Source organism: Pantherophis guttatus, chromosome 3 (genome assembly GCF_059756535.1).
Source record: "Pantherophis guttatus breed Tessera chromosome 3, ASM5975653v1, whole genome shotgun sequence".
NCBI classification, from domain to species: Eukaryota; Metazoa; Chordata; class Lepidosauria; order Squamata; family Colubridae; genus Pantherophis; species Pantherophis guttatus.
The window spans coordinates 17276072-17296178 of NC_142065.1; positions in this window are offsets into that span (position 1 = coordinate 17276072).

A 20107-nucleotide genomic window follows, 5' to 3' on the forward strand; every position below is an offset into this window, starting at 1 on the left:
TTGTGGAAAAGTGTATTTGGGAAAAGTGGGAAAAGTATATTTTCTAAATCTCTAAAACTGGCTAATAACATAACTTTTGTTTGGAGTAGTACCCTAAAATTATATATCAAATGGAAAGATAATTTAATCAAGAATGTAATGCAGAAGGATTTGCTATTGGAATAGCAGTTACAATGTAAAGAAGAAACGCGTAGAAAAAATGAGATATACAAAAATTATCACCATAGAAAAATGAGATATACAAAAATCATCACCATGTCAGTTAATATTTAGTTGGGTAATCTTTAGCATGAATTACAGCCTTACAACATCTTCCCATGGAGTGAACCAAGTCTTTTAGTTCTGCAGCTGTTATAATGTGAAACCAAGATTGAATGATTGCTTCTATTAACTGGGTTTCATTGCTGGGTTGCTTCTGACTAACAAGTTTCTTTAGTTAGCTCCATAGATTTTCAATTGAGTTAAGATCTGGGCTATTCCCAGGCCATTCCAACAGTGGAATATGATTATCTTGAAACTCCAAAAAAAAAAAAAAAGAATAGAATAGAATAGAATAGAATAGAATAGAATAGAATAGAATAGAATAGAATAGAATAGAACAACAGAAAAGAACAGAACAGAACAGAACAGAATTTTTTATTGGCCAAGTGTGATTGGACACACAAGGAATTTGTCTTGGTGCATACGCTCTCAGTGTACATAAAAGAAAAGATACAGTCGTCAAGAACCATAAGGTACAACACTTAATGCTAGTCATAGGGAACAAATAAGCAATCTGGAAACAATATCAATATAAATCGTAATGATACAAGCAACAAAGTTACAGTCATACAGTCATAAGTGGAAGGAGATGGGTGGTGTTAATAGCCATCAAACCTCAAAAATACACTTTTCCCAAAAGGTTTCCACAATTTTGCCCACTACTGTAGGTGTGCACAGGATGCCACTTGGATGATTAAGCAGACCTCTTTGGGACATGCTCACACATACACCCAACTATAGTCTGCCACTTAGAAAGGGGAGTGACAGGGAGGGACTGTTGTGCTGCTAAGCAACTTAGCAACACCTGCTAGATTTCTAGGGCTCCCTGCTTTCAACCACCTCATCTGACCATCACTAAACTTGAGCGCCTGAGGAAATGTTAGCTGGAATTGTGTAGAGTCAGGCCAAATGTTTTATGCATCTGCACAGAAGATGGAGGACTAGCTGTTCTCATGCGTGGATCACTTGGAAAGCTGGTGACGGGGAAATGCTGGTGTGATACGATGAATCCCATGCTGGGGAGAGATCTGGGAGGGCTCAGCATGCATTTGAGACCCCCCACTCTACCCCTTAAGCCAGGGGTGAAATCCAGCAGGTTCTGACAGGTTCTGGAGAACCAGTAGCGGAAATTTTGAGCAGTTTGGAGAACTGGCAAATGCCACCTCTGGTTGGCCCCAGAGTGGGGTGGGGAATGGAGATTTTGCAATATCCTTCCCCCAAGAGTGGGGAGGGAATGGGGAGTTTGCAGTATCCTTCCCCTACCACGCCCACCATGCCCACCAAGCCACACCCACAGAACCAGTAGTAAAAAAAATTTCACCACTGCCTTAAGCCCTTATGGAACCCGTCCATGGAATTCAAGAGTTCTTGAAATCCAGTTTGAAAAAAAAAATATTTGAGCATTTTTTTTCTCTGTTTTATTTGATCCAAGTCAAGTGCTTAACATATTTCAGTCTGATTAGGAATGTATACAAAAGGGAGCAAATTTTCCTTTGTAATTTACGTCTGTAAAGAATAACTTTTCTAAGGCTAAGGAGAGAATGTTAAACCACCAGGCTTATATACAACCCTCTTAAGATCAGCTCTCAAGAGTCTTCCAAAAGAGGTTGGAGCCATTTTTAAGGTGGCAAAAGAGCAGCATTATTAAATACAGGACAGGAGAATCGCTACTACATACAATTTTGATTAAGTTAAGTATGCAAATGAGAGGTAAAACAATTTAATTTTTGTTTTACTTCACTCAAAGGTCAACTGTGTCTTTCAGCCTAGAAAAGTTGTAGATCTCTTCTTTAAAAGATACTGTACCATCCAGGTGGGTTCTAAAAATTTTTTACTACCGGTTCTGTGGGCGTGGCTTATTTTGTGAGCGTGGCTTGTGGGGGGTTTAATGTGACTGAGTATGCGTGGCCAACTTTTTTTTTTTTTTTTTTTTACTTTTAAAAGCATTTTTTCTACAACCTTAAGAGGTTGCAGAAAAAAAATGCTTTTAGAAGCCTCTAACGATCAGGCAAGTCAGCTGGGATCACCGGAGGCTTTTAAAGGCCGAAGAGGTTGTAGAAAAAATGCTTTTAAAAGCCTCTGAGATCCCAGCTGAGCCGTGCTATCATCAGAGGCTTTTTTTTTTTAACTTTTAAAAGCATTTTTTCAGCCAAAGAGGTTGTAGAAAAAATGCTTTTAAAAGTAAAAAAAAAAATAAAAAACCTCTGATGAGGTGGGCAGGGTAAGTGAGCGGCGAGCGGCTGGGCGGGGACCGGTTCGGGGGCGTGGCCAGCCAATGTTATTACCGGTTCTCCGAACTACTAAAAATTTTTACTACCGGTTCTTGCGAACCGGTGCAAACTGGGAACAACCCACCACTGGTACCATCCAGAGTTTACACCCTGCTTGATTAATTGGTTCTCTGGATTTGGCGTTTTGTCCAAAGAGATTCCATTCAATTGTATGCTAAGCACGAAAGGGTAAAAAAATCAAAGGCTGTTTAAAATGGGGAGAATGTGGCTTGGTTGGCACAGGAACAAATGTTTTTGCCTTGTTCAGAATGCAAATCTAAACGTTGGCTTACGATAATAGTAATAGGGGCATCCTGTGTTCCTTAAGTAGGCAGATTTCAGACAGTCCAGCATTTATGATGGGTTTGGATTTCTTGGCATGAACTTCCCACGGATTTCTTGCCCTTTGTTAAATTGTATGGGTAGTACTTGACTGACAACCGTAGTTGAGCCTAGAATCACAGTCGTAAGTCATGCTCGTCATTAAGCAGGTCAACACATGATTAACCTGATTTTAATACTTTCTTTGTGGCAATCGTTAAACAATCCACAGTCATTAAGTGAACAACATGGCTGTTAAGTGAACCCATTGTTCACAAGGGCCTTTTTGTTTTTGGCTGGAAATAAACACAGGTTTCTGGCAAAAATGTAAATCATGGACATGTGACCGTGGATCACTGCAAACAGGTAAATGCTGGCTTCGCAGTTTTGAATGGTTGCTAAGCAGTCAGACATCAGTCAAGGACTAGCTGTCCAGCTTCTCCAGCTCTGCTCATTGCTCCTGTCAGCGGCAGCTACAGCTCCAACGGGTGAAGGTTATCCCCGTGGGTCTCCTCCCAGTCCTCCTTCCTTCCGACCCCCAACAACTACCTGGGTCTTGGCGGGTTGCCACAGCTCTCCGTCTCCCTTGTCTAGTTGAAGAGATGCAGTCCTAGATGAGGTCTGGACGAAGCCTCCCCCCAGCATTCGATCTCTTGATTGCTCCCTTGAGCCACTATCACTTGCATGATCCCCACGGTAGAGGTGATGCCCTCTCTGGGTTGACCACAATTGCAGATTCTGCCTAATGCCAGACCTGCCCTAATCTGATCCCTTAGGGAAGAAAAACCCTCGACTCCATTTGGTTGAAGTGAAAGGCACTTATTGTTGTGCCCCAGGCCCAAGTAAGTAGTAGGAAAATCAGTCAGTGGAAAAACAAACAAACTTCATTCGAACAGCTGAGAATTACTTCATTCCCAGCGTCTTTCAACTAAATTAAAGCAAACTCCTCCCAACACAAATTCTTCAGTCCTATCGCAAACCTTGATCCAATTAGGCAAACTGCCAAAGGCCTTTCTTGGCAAACATTCAGAAGTCACAGATACAAAAATAAATGCAAGACATAGATGAAGAAGACGAAGCTACCAACGTTTTCCAGCAAAGCCGTTGCTGTTTTAAGCCTTATGGGAGGGGCCAATCATCTCTTGGCCCTACTCCCGAGTTGTCCTCTTTGTTTGAGCTGCTCTTGCCTTCTAGCAGCTCTTCTCATGCGTGCATTAGGAACAGGCTCCTCTTGTTCCTCTGCCTCACTCCTATCAGTCTCTGGAGGCTCTGGAGTCCGCACCTCACTCCCTGATGGCCCTGGCCCCATCTCTGCCTCCGACACAGAACCCTCATCCGGGCCTTCCCCAGCCTCCAGGACTGGCCCATGTTCTTCCTCAGCCTCATCGCTGTCCAACTCCGCTGCCAGCTCCGCAGGCTGCTGGCGGACCACAACACTTATACTAAGAGATGCTGGTTGCAGTAAAGTCAGGCGAAATCTGAGTTCCCACACAAACAGACAGAACTATTTCCCTCAGATTCATCCCTCCCCTGGTGACCAGTCCAAACCCAGTCAATGCAATGTCGCCTGGATGTTTTGACAAATGGCCTTGAAGATGCCTTAGCACGAACCGGTTCCATGGTGATCGGCTTTTCCTCAGCTGTCATCCCAAGTTCCCACACAAGAATGCATACAGGTTTATTGCTGCCCATTTGGTTCTCTCTCATACCTCCCCCCACCCCCAGTCTTTTGATGGCAGGACGCCAGTGCGACACCAAGCTGAAGATGACAGATGTGACACTATCTGTGAATGAAATTGCAATACAGTGCTTTATTTTTCAAATAAAAAAGTTTGACCATAGTTAATGGTACAGATTAAAACATATTGTAAATTTCAGTGTTTTCCTTACTGATTTGTAGAGGGGAAACAGTAGAGAAATCTACTTCTTCCTCAGTTCACCATTGGGCTTCTAAAACCATCTTGACCATTTGAGGACAGGGGTGGTTTTAGCTGATTTGGATTTGGCCAAACCCAATTTCTAGGATCTTAATCTGTGAAGTAATTAGATGTCCACTCAATGAAGGTGGACTTCATTATTTGCTGCCCTTTGAATCTGCTGAATTGGAATTTCGATTTTGTCCTGTCATCATGGAGTATTGGAAGCACCGGAATTTTCTGAGGAAATACAAACCAGGAATGCTATCCCCTTCTCCCCAGAGTTTTCTGAAATGTAGCTGAACATTGTTTTCATGTCTGCTCTTGTTTATCAGTCCCTTTATTCCAATGAAGACCTTGCCCTTCCTTTTCTATTTTTTAATCTTCACCACAATTCTGCCAAGTGCAGGAAGTCCTCAACTTAACGACCATTCAAAGTTATAAAGGCATTGAAAAAAACATGACTTACAACCAGTTCTCACACTTGTGACCCTTGTAGCATCCCCACAGCCAGAATTTGGGTGCTTGGTATGTATTTATGAGGGTTGCGCCATTCCAGGGTCATGTGATCACCATTTCCCAGCTGGCTTCCGATAAGCAAAACTAATGAGGGAAGCCAGATTCACTTAATGACCACACCATTCACAGCAGCAATGATTCACCATGACAAAAAAAAAAAAGGTCATAACATCGAACACCATTCACTTACCAACCGCCTTGCTTAGCATCTGAAATTCTGGTCGTAATTCCCAAAGGTGCTTTTTTGAGAGGCAACTGGACTTTCTGGTTTTCCTTGAAAGACGTTTCGCTGAAGAAGCTTCTTGGATAAGAAGCAAAACATCTTCAAAGAAAAACCAGGAACTCCAGGTGCCTCTTGAAAAAAGCACCTTTGGGACAACCACGACTTGGCTGACTGAGAATCTCCATAGCCATCTGGTCATAATTGTGGCCATATGTCCGGGACTATCTGCAAGTAATCGATTCACTCAAAACGACTTGGTCGTTTGTGGCTAAGTTAGCCTTTGAACCAATCTTGCTCGGCTGTTTTCCTTGATCTTTATCTCAGTCACTTAAAATGTTTTTATTATCACTTACTATCATATTTCTGTTTATGCAAGCCCTCAGTGGAACATCTGCGTACAACGAGGAGGGATGCAATCTGCTTTTAGTCTGAAACTGCACATTCATCGGGATTGCTTTGAACTCCTCCAAGTTCCTGGCACTGCCCTTTGGAGAACTGCAGCTGGGCTCCCCCAAGCTGGCAGCTTCAAGGAACTGCGCCATGCTTGGGGCCCCAGCCGGCCCATCTGGCAGATGGTCGCTCACTCCGGGAGGTCCCGTCTACAGGCAGCCTGCCCTGCCAGTGGCACTTCCTCCCCATGAACAGCAGGCAAACGCCTCGGAACAATGTGCTGTTCAGAGGCCCTGATGATGAGAGATGACAGGCGTTTAGATGGGCAAGCCAAGATTACTGACGAGAAGACCCCGTCCGGATAATTGCTATAATTATAACCTTGCGAATTCTGCACCCATCAGATGGGTTTGTGCTGTAACCCACTGACAATGAGTGCAGCTCTGGCAGCGGACTTCCACCCCTGCCTTTCAAAATTGCCTCTCCTGTGCAAACCAAAGTGAGAGATTTGCAGATTTTTCGTTTTGTGCAATTAGACAAGCTGCCCAAAAGCAGGAAAGTCATCCTACTGGGTTTCAATGGCTGCATGCCTAAATTTGGATATGGCCCGCCTGTCAGTTGCAAAATACAAGGGAGAAATCCTTTACACACACACACACACACACACACACACACACACACACAAATAAAATTCTAAAGCAAGGTAAGAATCGTTTTAGGATGTTCCTTTGCTCTTCCCATTTCCGTGCCATCCTTTGTAGCAATGCTTTTGAAAGCCATTTTATTTTTATTTATTTCCAGCCTTTTATTATTTAGCTGCCCTGTCCCAGTTCGAACCAGCCGCACGATTTCTAAACCCAGGTGCTCATGGAAATTAGGCCCTTCGATTTCATCCTTTCTGGTTCCAACATGGAAAAACCATGGGGCATATCCTAATCTGAGCTGAACTGGACCCCCTTTAAAACTCCTGCCTTTGCCATTTTTATTAAAACATTGCTGAAAAGATGTGCTTTCCTCTCCCAAATGTTCCCTGTGAATGTCTTGCTTTTCTTCTCATTCTTGGTATGGATTTATTTTGTTTTGGAATTTATTTTCCCAAGTATAATAGCAATAGCACTTATATGCCACTTTACAGTGCTTTACAGCCCTTTCTAAGTGGCTGGAGTCAGCATATTGGCCCCAACAATTTGGATCCTCATTTTAGCCACCTCGGAAGGATAGAAGGCTGAGTCAACCTTGAGCCTGCTGAGATTGGAACTGCCATATAGCAGGCAGTAGGCAGTCAGCAGAAGTAGCCTGCAGTACTGCACTCTAACCATTGCGCCACCACAGCTCATAATATATGAATTCAGATTGTGATAAGGCACAATGTAGGTAATAGTCATACTTTAGGCCGGGATCCTCAGAGCACAGAATGGGACTGGTCTGTTAGGAATCAGGCCGCACAGCTGGAAGTGAACAGCAGGTGAGCAAAACTGAATGCACAGGATCTAGGTTCCGAGCTCCCCCGCCTCCCAGTCTGTGGAAAAATTGTCTTCCACGAAACCAGTCCTTGTTTGGGCACCTCTGCTTTAGGTAATTGCAGGATATTCTGATATTTTATAGTTGTGATATTAAGACAACTTCCAGCTAAAGGTTCGTTTATGTTGATTATATAACTTGGGGCTTGTGATTGTGAGCAATTTGAAGACAGGATAACAAAAATTAAGGTAATAAGACAATCACACCCACCTTTGGGAAATTTAGTTTTCTTCTACTAGAAAGAGTCCCAAAAAAATCCAACAGGTAAAAGCAAAGATCAACCATGAAGTGGAACTCCGGGATGCTCTTAAGGATTAGATGGCAATTCAACAGATCCTAGCCTTCACCAACTCAGAGGCTTCCCAGATCTTTTCAGCTGCAGCTTCTATAATTTATTTTATTTTTTATTTTTTTAAATTTGATTTATATGCCGCCCTTCTCCGGAGACTCAGGGTAGCTTACAATGCGTTAAGCAATAGCCTTCATCCTTTTGTATATTTATACAAAGTCAGCTTATTGCCCCCACAATCTGGGTCCTCATTTTACCTACCTTTGAAAGGATGGAAGGCTGAGTCAACCTTGAGCCTGGTGAGATTTGAACTTGCAGTACGTAATTGCAAGCAGCAGATGTTAATAACAGTGCTTTAGTCCACTGTACTATCAGGCTCCTAATATTCACCCAGGGTGGCTTATCATGGTTCTTGCTTGCTTCCTGTCCAGATAGGTAGTCATTATTATGGGATTGGGGGTCAGATTTATACTTGCAAAAGATACACATAAGCCATCTATGTTCAAAAATCGTCTCAGGAGTGGCTGACTTTGTCAAGGCCCAGAAGCCAAGCCTGTTTAGTTTTTTGGATGGGAGATTGCTTGGACATCCCAAGACCATAGCTAAGATTGGGAAAGTCATGGAAGAAGGCAATGACCAACAGTTTTGTCCTGAGCCTGCATGGAAGTTTCATTGGGAGCATAAGAAAGCTGAACTTTTCCATACAAATAACCCCAAATATATTAAAACTACAAAAGATGATAAGATGCCATAGAGATTTTTTTACAGAATTTATAGAACAGAGTTGGAAGGGACTTTAGAGGTCTTGTAGTCCAACCCCTTGCTCAAGCAGGAGACCCTATACCCGTGATGGCGAACCTATGGCACGTGTGCCACAGGTGGCACATGGAGCCATATTGGTGGGCTTGCGAGCGTTGTTCTAGCTCAGCTCCAGCACGCGTGTACGCGCTGGCCAGCTGATTTTTGGGCCTTCTGGGCACAACAGAAGTCGGCAAACGGACTGTTTCTGGCCTCCGGAGGGCCTCCAGGGAGGTGGGGAAGGCTGTTTTTGTCCTCCCCAGACTCCTAGAAAGCCTCTGAAGCCTGGGGAGGGCAAAAAACCAGCCTACCAGACCCACTGTGCCATCACATGCCAAAAGCAGGGGGAGCATGGGGGGGTCGTGCACGCATGCGTGGGGAGGGAAGCAGGGCACATAGAATTATGGGTGTGGGCACACACATGCGCAACCACCCCGCACTCCCCCAGCTTTTGGCACGCGATGGCAAAAAGGTTAGCCATCACTGCCCTATACTAATCAGGGCAAATATCTCTCCAATCTCTTCTTTAAAATCTCCAGTGATGGAACATCCACAACTTCTGGAGGCAAGCTGTTCCAATGATTACTTGTACTCACTGTCAGGAACATTTTAAATTGGATCTCTCCTTGATAAATTTCCCTCCATTACTTCTTGTTCTGCCCTCAGAACAAGAGGGCAGAACAGGTTGACCCCTCCTCTCTGTGACAGCCCTTCAAATATTGGAAGACAGCTATCATGTCACTCCCAAGTCCTTCTCTTTGTTAGGCTAGACATACCCAGTTCCCACAACTTTTCATTCTATGTTTTAGCCCCCGGCTCCCTAACATCTTTGTTGCTCTTCTCTGCACTCTTTCTAGAGTCTCCACATTTTTTGTATCGCGGTGTTCACAGTTTGACATCTTGCCTAGCTTCCCTCAATTGCAATAGATCGACAACAGGCAGCATTTGGCCTTTCTACTCGGGCACCAAAACAGGCCCAGATAAAGCAATACAGAAAGATTTACAAGCAGGGTGGGACAGCTGAGGACATGGAGGTTAAGAAAACCACTTTTCCACCGTTCCTAACGCAAACACACTTGAGTGACTAGGCAACCAATGTGTTTGTTAAACACAGAAATCCTTTTTCTAAAGAGACCGGTAGCTTTGAGAAAGAGCACAGGGGTTTTGTTTTTTTCTGTAGACTGTCCCAAGTTCACGTCACAGATGTTTAGTGAAAGTGTTCTCTGCCTGTCTGTGAACTAGCAGAGATTTAAACAGGCTTGGGGTTTTTTTTTTCTTGCCCAAATCTTCTCTTATTTATTTTATTATTATTTTTTTTACAAACAATATCAATGAGTGAACAATGTGGCAACTGGGTGTCATACATTCTAATACAAATAGAACTAATAGCATTAGTCATAGTTATTAGTTATTTCAATCCAACTTATATATTTCTAATAGTAATACCTATTTATATAAAATTGCAATCTATCCTTATTCAATTATTCCATGTTTTCTCCTATTATTACTCTTATTTTATCATATTCTAATACAAATAAAACCAATATCATTAGTCATAATTATTACTTTCAATCCAACTTATATATTTCTAATAGTGATACATATTTATATAAAGTTGCACTCTTTCATTATTCAATTATTCCATGTTTTCTCTTATTATTACACTTATTTTGTTATATAAAACTGTATACATGAATATTCCCCCTTTCTCTTATTTCTATCTCTTATTCTAACTTTTAATCATATCATCCTTTGTTAAAAAACATTTTCTTTCTATCCTACCTAACTTTTAGGGTTTGTTTTTGTTTTTAAAGAGCACAAAATCCATATTCAAAAGGAGTCCAGCAAACAGTTTATAAGTAGTAAATTATTCATATTTTATTCCTGTGGCTGATTAACTGCTGGTCCTCCCCTGTCAGACATATATGGGGAGGGGAAGGGAAGGGAAGGGAGGGATTGATTTGAAAGAAAGAGACTCTCCCACTACCCAAATAATGGTCCTGGAGGACAAACAGAGATTGGAGCAAGTGGGATGCAATTGCTTACATGGCCAATAGGAGCTGGACTGACCATCATTTGTAGAGTCACTTGTCTTCTCTCACTGACAGTGTTGTCCCCAATTCGGGTCGGAGCCTGGTGCTGAGGCCAATGAAGGATGCCAGACACGAGGTGCAGGTTTTGATTGATTTTTATAGGGATACCCCAAGGAAAAGGGCTCCTGGCCAAAATGCCAAGAGAGCCAAGAACAAAGGATTAAGAAAGCTTTATACATTTTCACTAAAGGAGAAGGCGGGATAACACGAAATACCATCTAATAAAAACATTTTAGCAATAATTCTACAATTTGTTCTATTGGTCTCTAGCTGCCCCTATTCCTAAGCCTTGGCTAATGAATGCCCCAGGAATTATCTAATACACATTTTATTGGCTGCAAGTCATCTCTATTCCTAACTTTTAGCTGAGGTCTGCAAGTTGCCTAACTCTTATTACTTTTATCAGCTTTCTAACTACCCAGAAATGTCACAAGCATTACACATGCATATTTCCTGTGGATAAGCATTCTTATCCATTCTTTTGCCAGAGAGACTCCACAATTACAGGCTCCTTGATTTACATTCAAGTGTGTGCCATGACCTGGCTTTATTTTAGCAGACAGTCCAACAGAAAACATCTTTGTTGCTCTTCTCTGCACTCTTTCTAGAATCTCAACATTTTTTTGTATCACAGTGCCCAAATCACATACCCACAGCAAAAATTGTATTGGAATAAGGGTTTTTTTTCCCCCTGCCTTTTTCACTCCTTAAGTTGTTGCAGTTTCCTTGGCAAATGCATTGGCCTTGCCTTCTTCCTAGGGTTGAGTGAGAGAGGGAGTAGTCCATGGTTCACCCCCCCACTGGCTTTGTGCCAAAGTTGGAACTAGAACTCTCAGGCTCCTGGTTTCTAGCTTGATGCTTTAACCACATAAGGCACAACTAGTTCCCACAATATAAAAACATCATGTTAGGAGGTACACTGCCATAGTGTGACTATTTACTTAATTAGGTTTAGGGGAGTTTAGGTGGTTTAGTTTATCATTTTCTTTTGTTAGGAGAAAAAAAAAAGCTATTTTGATTTTTTTAATATGAAATCAGGAAAACGAGCTAACACTTTCACTTACTCTCCGTAACTGAGATTTCTCTGATGGGTTGAGATATATCTCTATAATGGGTGAGAATTCCTGAGTCACGGGAATTCTGGGAGTTGGAGTCCACAAGTTGTAAAGTTGCCCACCCCTGCTGTATAATTATCAATTAACCAAATTCTGGTTAAAGGGGATAGTTCTGATTGGTTATTAGTTCTCTGCAGAGCCTGCAGATTCACATTGAAATAAATTAGTCTGTTCCCTTAATGTACAGGCCATTTATGTGCCATTGAGTCATTTTAGTCATTTCTGTCAGGGTTCCAAAAAATACCCCCAACGAAATAAAACTCCAAGGCAATAAGTTCCTCAGAGTTCCACTTTATTAGAGATGTCATGTTGGCACATCTGGGAAAACCCGAATCTGAAGGTTTCCAGGTTTCCCCCACCCAGTTGAAAGTTCACAACCCTGCTCAACACCCACAAGTTCATCACATGGTCCAATCCATTCTTCAAACGCAACTGGAGACAATCCCCAGTCACTCCCATCCAGGTGCAGGCAAATGTCCTTGACTCCCAGAATAAGGAATGTTGTTATGGCTAAGTTTCCACCGCTCCAACAAAAGCCCCCCTCCCAATTTCTCAGGCTAAAATATATGGCAGTCAGGAAGCTAAAAGAAAAAATGGCTTCCAGACCAGTGGTGGGTTTCAAATTTTTTACTGACGGTTCTGTGGGCATGGCTTGGTGGGTGTGGCTTGGCTTGGTGGGCGTGGCAGGGGAAGGATACTGTAAAATCTCCATTCCCATCCCACTCCAGGGGAAGGATACTGTAAAATCTCCATTCCCTCTCAATCAGCTGGGACTTGGGAGGCAGAGAATAGATGGGGGAGGGGCCAGTCAGAATTTTTACTACAGGTTCTCCGAACTACTCAAAATTTCCGATACTGGTTCTCCAGAACTGGTCAGAACCTGCTGAAACCCACCTCTGTTCCAGACTGACAATTTCATCCTAACTTGTGCCATCCCCTGCTTATCTGAGGAAGAAATAATTCCTAAGGTTTCAAAGCCTTCTGTTATTCTAATAAAAATATTTTTACTAGAGATCCACCTGTGGTTTTTAGATTTTTCTTCCACAATGCCTTCTCAGTCAAAATAAGGCCATAAAGGATGTAATGATCAGAAGGTACAGCGCTTAAGAGAACATGGAAATAGCAAGCATTGTAAGAAGCCAGAAGAACGTCTGGGTATCTTGGATGTTGCTATTTTTAACAAGACTGTGTTTAGTAAATATAAAGCAAGATTAAATCAACTGGAATATGGGGAGTTCCTTGAAGGATATCGACTTAAAGAGACAGTTTAGGGAGACATGTAATGTTCTAACATCAGAAAATAATCCATTGTTTCTTACAATTAAAAACACACATAGTTTTTTTTAATAACCAAAAGCCCAGATGGATTAATTTGTCCCCATTTGTGTTTTGAAATGACTCGTTCAAATTCTCTGAGGTTTTAATATGATCCTTTAATGGTATACCTGAGTAGAACTTGAGCATTAAAGTGGAGGTAAACCAGCCAGCAATGCTGGTTTACCTTTGTCATACTTTAAGTAAAATTCATAACTTGTAACAGTAACAGAGATGGAAGGGACCTTGGAGGTCATCTAGTCCAACCCCCTGCACACGCAGGAGACCTATACTAGGGATTCGAACCGCTGAACTGCTGACCTTTCTGATCGACAAGCTCAGCGTCTTAGCCACTGAGCCACCTGAATTGATATCCTTTGTGGGAAAGGCTCAAAATCGTCATGGACACTCTGCTTACTCACCTAATCAATCCATCCAAATCGGGTAAGAAATGAAATTACTTGCTCAGACTAAAGAAGCTACTTGGATAAGCAGCAAAATATTTCAGACCAGCCAGAAAAGAAGTTCATTTGTCATGATTCAGCTTCCAGACAACTCTACCTGGATAACTCAGAATCTCATCAACATGAACCCAGGATTCTGCAACCATCATAAATACATGCTGGCTGCCAAGCAGCCGAATTTTGATCACATGACTACAGGGAAACTTTGATGGTTATAAGTGCAAGGGCTGTTGGTAAGTAATCTTTTTCAGCCCTTTTTCAGTAACTTTGGACAGTTGTTAAATGAACGGTCATAAGTTAAGGACTCCCTGTATGGTAATATTCATAGGTAGGAAAGAGAAAGATAGGTGGGTAGATAGCAAAGGAAGGCAGGTGGGACAAGAACCTTCAAGATGATACTATACCCACTAGGAAAGATCTGGTCTTACTCTCTGTTGAGAAAAGCAGACAGCCTAATTTTGATACTCTTTCATAACAGTTGATCCAGGCCCCTGGTGAGAGAGTTTTACCCTTGTTCCAGCAGTTGTAATTCATATTTGGAGATAAGCTCTCCTGGGCTCAAGACCCAAGGACCATGCATGGGGTTACCTCCCGTTCTTGTCCCAGCTCCTGCCCGTTAGCAGTTTGAAAACATGCAAATGTGAGTAGATAAATAGGTACCACTTTGGTGGGAAGACGCACAGATTCCGTGCGTCTTTTGGCATATAGCCATGCTGGCCACATGACTATGGAAAATGTCTTTGGACAATGGTGGCACCATTGGCCAACAAATGGAGATGAGCACCACACTCTAGAGTCGGACACGACTGGACAGGGGAACCTTTACCCCTTTTTTCTCCTCGGCATCCATGAAAGTCTTGTGTGACATTCCAATAACACCCACAGATGCAATTTTCTGGGAATCCATTTAGAGAAATAAAAATGGACCCTCCAATGCTAATTCAAATGTATGTTACAGCATGACATACTGGCCTGACTTAGTTTTTGGAAAGGCTCCTTTGAACGTCCAAACACCAATGTTTAAATTCTTATCTACTGGAGGAAATAGCCTTTTGCAATTTCAACCAAAAAACTCATTCAAAATATTATCTTTTGCTAACCAGATGGCACCTTGTATCCAAGTCCCCAAAGGGTTAATGATCCCTGCTTAAGCAATCTGCATGATACCCCTAGAAGCAGCATTAATTACAGAGAGAGAGCCTGGAGGATACAGGAAAGTATCTAGAGTATCTGAGTAGTATTTAACGCCAAGACGTTTTAATAAGCGGTTGAGTTGAATGCTCCCTAATAAATTACTGCATTGGGTTGCTGGAATTCAGTATGAAAGTCAAATGAAAGAGGGGGGAGGACTAGGGGGGTTCACAGCTGATGTTTTAAAAATAAAAACGTTTAAATTGTAGGAAATTACTGTAAGGTTCTTTTGGGGATATGCATCACATACCGCCTTTAAGAAGTTGGTTGTGATTTAATCCCTTCCTTTCTTTTTCTTTCTTTATTTTCTTTCTTTCTTTCTCTTTCTTTCTCTCTCTTCCTCTTTCTGTCTTCCTTCCTTCCTTCCTTCCTTTCTTTGATGCGCAATGTAAAAATCTGCAGGTTCAGAATTGTTAAGGATCCTGATCAAGAAAATAGTCTGAGGAATAACTCTGTTTTATGTTGCAAAGGCAACACACTGCTTGTGCATTAAGTGGCAGCTTTCAATAGTTTTATTAGCAATTTGCAGATATGTTTGGACATGCCTTATATACACGCACAGGGTTAGTGTTTCATCAAGTTACAAACAATGAGTCTTTTTTGTCATGAACTGGGCAGAGCTGAAGGAGCAATAGGTTATGCATTGTTTCAAAGTGCAGAATGTGCCACTTTCGTACAACTTGTCCAGAGTTTGTGTATCTCTCTTCCCCCTTCCTCCTTTTTTTTTTTTTTTGGCTAAAATAATAGAAGAGCAAGTCAGTTTATATGGAGTCACCTCTTGAAATATATGAAGTGGCCAGAATGGCCTATACGATACAGTAAATCGAAATATTTTGCCCTAAAGGTAAAGGTTTCCCTTGCACATATGTGCTAGTCGTTCCCAACTCTAGGGGGCGGTGCTCATCTCCGTTTCAAAGCCGAAGAGCCAACGCTGTCTGAAGATGTCTCCGTGGTCATGTGGCCGGCATGACTAAACGCCAAAGGCGCATGGAACACTCTCTGGGCAGTTTACGATATTGAAGCATTATTTGAGTATTGCTCCCAATAATCTATACTCATTTTATCAACCTTTGAAGGCTGAGTCAACCTTGAGCCCTTCAGGATCGAACTCTGGGCTGTAGGAAGAGCTTGCCTGCAATACTGCATTCTGACCATTATGTCACTAGGACACTATCTATTTTTTAGATACATTTTTATAGATTTATTGTGTTAAATTTGTAAGACCACCAGAATAGTAATGCCACCAAATTGTTCTCATAATCAGTAAACATTTGGGGAAGTTGATGGAGTTGGCTGAAATGGCAAAATTGACTATTTTGATTAAAGAAGAGAATATAAATACTTTTGTTTCCACATGGAGATCGTTTCTGAACTTTGTGCTTGAAGTGGAAAAGAATGAAACTTTGATTTTGGGTTTTACCGAGTAAATCAGGGGTGTCGAATTTGATTTCACTGAGGGCCACATCAGGGTTATGTTTGACCTTGGGAGCCGGGTGGGCATGGCCAGCTCGACGTCACTCGTGTCGGGGGCGCCTGTGGTGGCCCGAGCACTCTACCACGACAACGGAGCTCAGGAGGCTGCGACGGCCTCCTGCCAGCCTCTGCTAGTGAAAACGGAGCTCGGAAGGGCTACACGCTTTTCAATTGGGTTAAGGTCTGAGCTATTCCCAGGCCATTCCAGCAGTGGAATATGATTATCTTGAAACTCCAAAAAAAAGTGGTGTTATTAGCCATCAAACCTCAAAAATACACTTTCCCCAAAAGGTTTCCACAATTTTGCCCACTACTGTAAGTTATCTGAATATGGAGTTTACGCAGTTAGTTGCCATTGGGTTGGGATAGTAGAAGTATGATAGGGCTACCATATCTGGACTGCAAAGATCAAGATTACTATTACATGACAGCAAAAATTAGATTCCCCCCCCCATCTTTTTGCTACCTTATTTGGATTCTTAAAACTCAAATATTCTGGTAGAATAACCTTCTCTTAACTGACAGGAACTTAATTTTGAGAAGATACAGGCAAGATTCCCTGGCTGATGTTTTTATCTGCATGCTTTCAAACTTATTTCTATTTGCTTTTACGATGAGGGTTCTTCTTTCCAATAAGTTTGATTTATTGTTTCAATACATTTTAATCACATTAAAGTTTTAATCTTTTTTATAAGGAAAGGGAGCATAGATTTTTTTTCTCCCTGCCAATAAAAGAAAATAAAGAAAAAAGGAAGTAGCACTATTTTTTTATAATGCAACATAAAGGAGCCAATAAAACATATGCTACAAAATGTCACGCTTTGACCTTAATCATCTTGTTGGGTAAAAACAGTAATAAGCATCTTCACTTTGTCTCATATTGAAATATATGACTTGTAGAATATCAGATTAGTTGCTTTAGGCTGCAGTCTCCAAGCCATTCACATCTATGTAATTTTACTTAACTCAGGAAGATATCTTTGAGCAGACAAAATTATTCATGGTGGGTCCTTGAATTTTCAAATGCCACCTGATGAGGGCAATGTCGTTCTAGTAGAACCTTGCTCAATCTGTAAAGCAGAAGAGAGATTTACCTTGAAGGCAACATCAAAGCTAATTTTATTAGCTTGGCTTCAGAGTTTATTATCTGTGCCTCATTATTGCAAATTGTTACCCAAGTCAGCAGCATGCCCTGAGCAAGAATGAAAGAATAGTGGACCAGTAATTATGTAGGAACTCAGTGCTGGTGGTGGGCCCAATTCTGAAAGGAAAATACTTAAAGACATATTGAGATAGTTAACCTTTTGCTCGGAATTGCCTAAAGCTGAAGGACATCTATTCATTTATTTGGTTTTGATGACTACACTTTGTACGTATTATACAAAGGCAAACCAGAGCTTATAATCAAGAGTTAAGTTTCTGACAACTACAACTGCTTGGGGAATAACGTTATAGAAAATACACCATTGTAAGCCAGATATTACAAAGCTCCCTTGATGATTTGGTATCTTCTTCCTGACCTCCAATTAGGCAGCAAATTCATCAGATTCCTATGATATGTAGCATGCTCAAGCCAAAATTGCACAATTGAAGTTCCCAGAGCCACATGTGACTTCCAAAAGACATGGGTACAGCTCCAGATCTTTTAAAGTATCTACCACCAAGTTATAAATGTATGGGGAAATTATGAACCAACAAGCAATCATTGTGTTCCAATGTTCCAATGCAATGTTCCAATATCTCAGGGGTTGCCACAAAGAAGAGAGAATCAAACTATTCTCCAAAGCACCTGAGGGCAGGACAAGAAGCAATGGGTAGAAACTAATCAAGGAGAGAAGCAATCTAGAACTAAGGAGAAATGTCCTGATACTTAAAACAATTAATCAGTGGAACAACTTGCCTCCAGAAGTTGTGAATGCTCCAACACTGGAAGTTTTTAAGATGTTGGATAACCATTTGTCTGAAGTAGTGTAGGATTTCCTGCCTAAGCAGGGGGTTGGACTAGAAGACCTCCAAGATCCCTTTCAACTCGGTTATCCTATCCTATCCTATCCTATCCTATCCTATCCTATCCTATCCTATCCTATCCACTGCATAATTTTATTTAAAATTAGCCCCTCCTATTTTTGAGATTGAGACCTCCAGCACTCTACCTAAAGATCAAAAGTAGCTCTAATGTCTTGGCTAAACTTGCATAGATATCTATTCATGCCACCTGATGCATGGATTGTTTTCCCAGTTGGGAGGCATTGCTCAATTGATCCAACTTCCATCAAGTGGTCAATTATAATTATAATAACTGGAGCAAACAACCATGGATTTAATGAGCAGAGAAAGAGGAAAACCAAAATCCAAAAAGGTTCATATGAAGATGCTTCCCACATGAGAAGTCTATCATGGAAAACCAGGAGTTATGGTGGATAAACAGGAAAATCCAGAAAAGAAAACCTTCATCTTCCAGTTGCAATTATGGTCTGTTTTTCATAGTTGGATAAAAATCTCTAAAAGAGGAGCAAATGGAAAGGGTTGTCTATCAATGTCTTTTAGTTGATAGCCCTCAGGAATTATTGGCCTGGAGGCCTCCTATGGCAATTCAATTGAAGTAAACCTAAATAACAAGTTATGAATGCATCAGAAGAACTGTATAGATAGCACTCCTGGTCAGTGAAGAGCTATAAAGATGTAGGAAGTTAGCACCCACCCCTCTCCTAGAAGAATGAAATCTTTTAGGAAATATTAAAAAGACAGAATATATTTCCCTGGAAGAGAAATGGAGAAACATGTTTTAAAGACAAAGCAGCTTCCTACCTCCCCCCATCTTTCTCAATGGACCATCATCTGCAACACAATAGGACCCATCTAGCAACAGAAACTCACCACATGGCACCTGGGAAGATTACATCAGCCAGCAAGGCTAGCTAAGACCCCCACCCCTTGGGAGTCTGACAAGCAATCAGGATACTCTTCCTGTGCCCCAGGAAGTTCAGAGCCCAGAGAGGGCATAAAACCAAGTCACACTCAGCATCTTGTCCCTTTTCTGTTCAGGAACTCAAACCATGTGATCCTGTCCACCATTAAACCATCTTTCCAAGCAGTCTCCATGTTTCCAGTGTCTTTTTCCCCACTTGGAACTGAACCCAGAAGGATATTTCTTCCAACAAAGGGACAGGAAAAAGTATCTCCAGATGAATTCTGCTCAGCTTTACTTCTGCTGTTTTGCACCAAGATTTCCCTGTGCAATCCTCCACTCTAGCCCCCAACTGCATCACTACAATGCTTTGCACAATTGCTTATTCAGTCACCTAATGCTGCTGTGAATTGAGTACAGTTGTGCAGGTGGAGGAACTAAACCATTAAGCCGTGCTTCTTTTGAATTGACCTGAGGACATGGCTGATTTCTCCTTCCTCATCTTTGCAGTTCTACAGTGAATGCAAAAGCCGGCTGTTTGAAAAAAAGATGTTTTGACCACAACTGCTAAAACAAGGGGAAAGCAACATCTTTATACCCCAGACTTCAGGCTCCAAGAGCCACATATGTTTTTTGCACAAACTTGTGGAGCGATATGCATTTGCATACTGTTGCACTCAGAGGTAAGCAGGATTGCTGAAGCAGGAAGAAGGCTGAAGGCTAGGAGCGGTAGTGAAGAAATCCTGCTCTTCAGTGCATCTTTGGTGGTTTGTCGCTTGCTCAATTGGACTTCTGATGGAAGTCTTTTGCCATCTTTCTGCTAAGTAATTCATATCTACAACAGCATTGGCAATAAGCTATTAGTCTCGTTCCTGAGATTAAAACCCCTGATGGCACTGCCGCCTTGATGTCTACATGCCCTTCCATGCAGTTCTGTTAGAAATCCCTTCATCCTCCCTTAATTGCATGTCCACTTGTGCATGCAGATTGTGTGGGTGGGTTGGGGGATAAAGGACAGGAATCACACCAGTGGTGGGATTC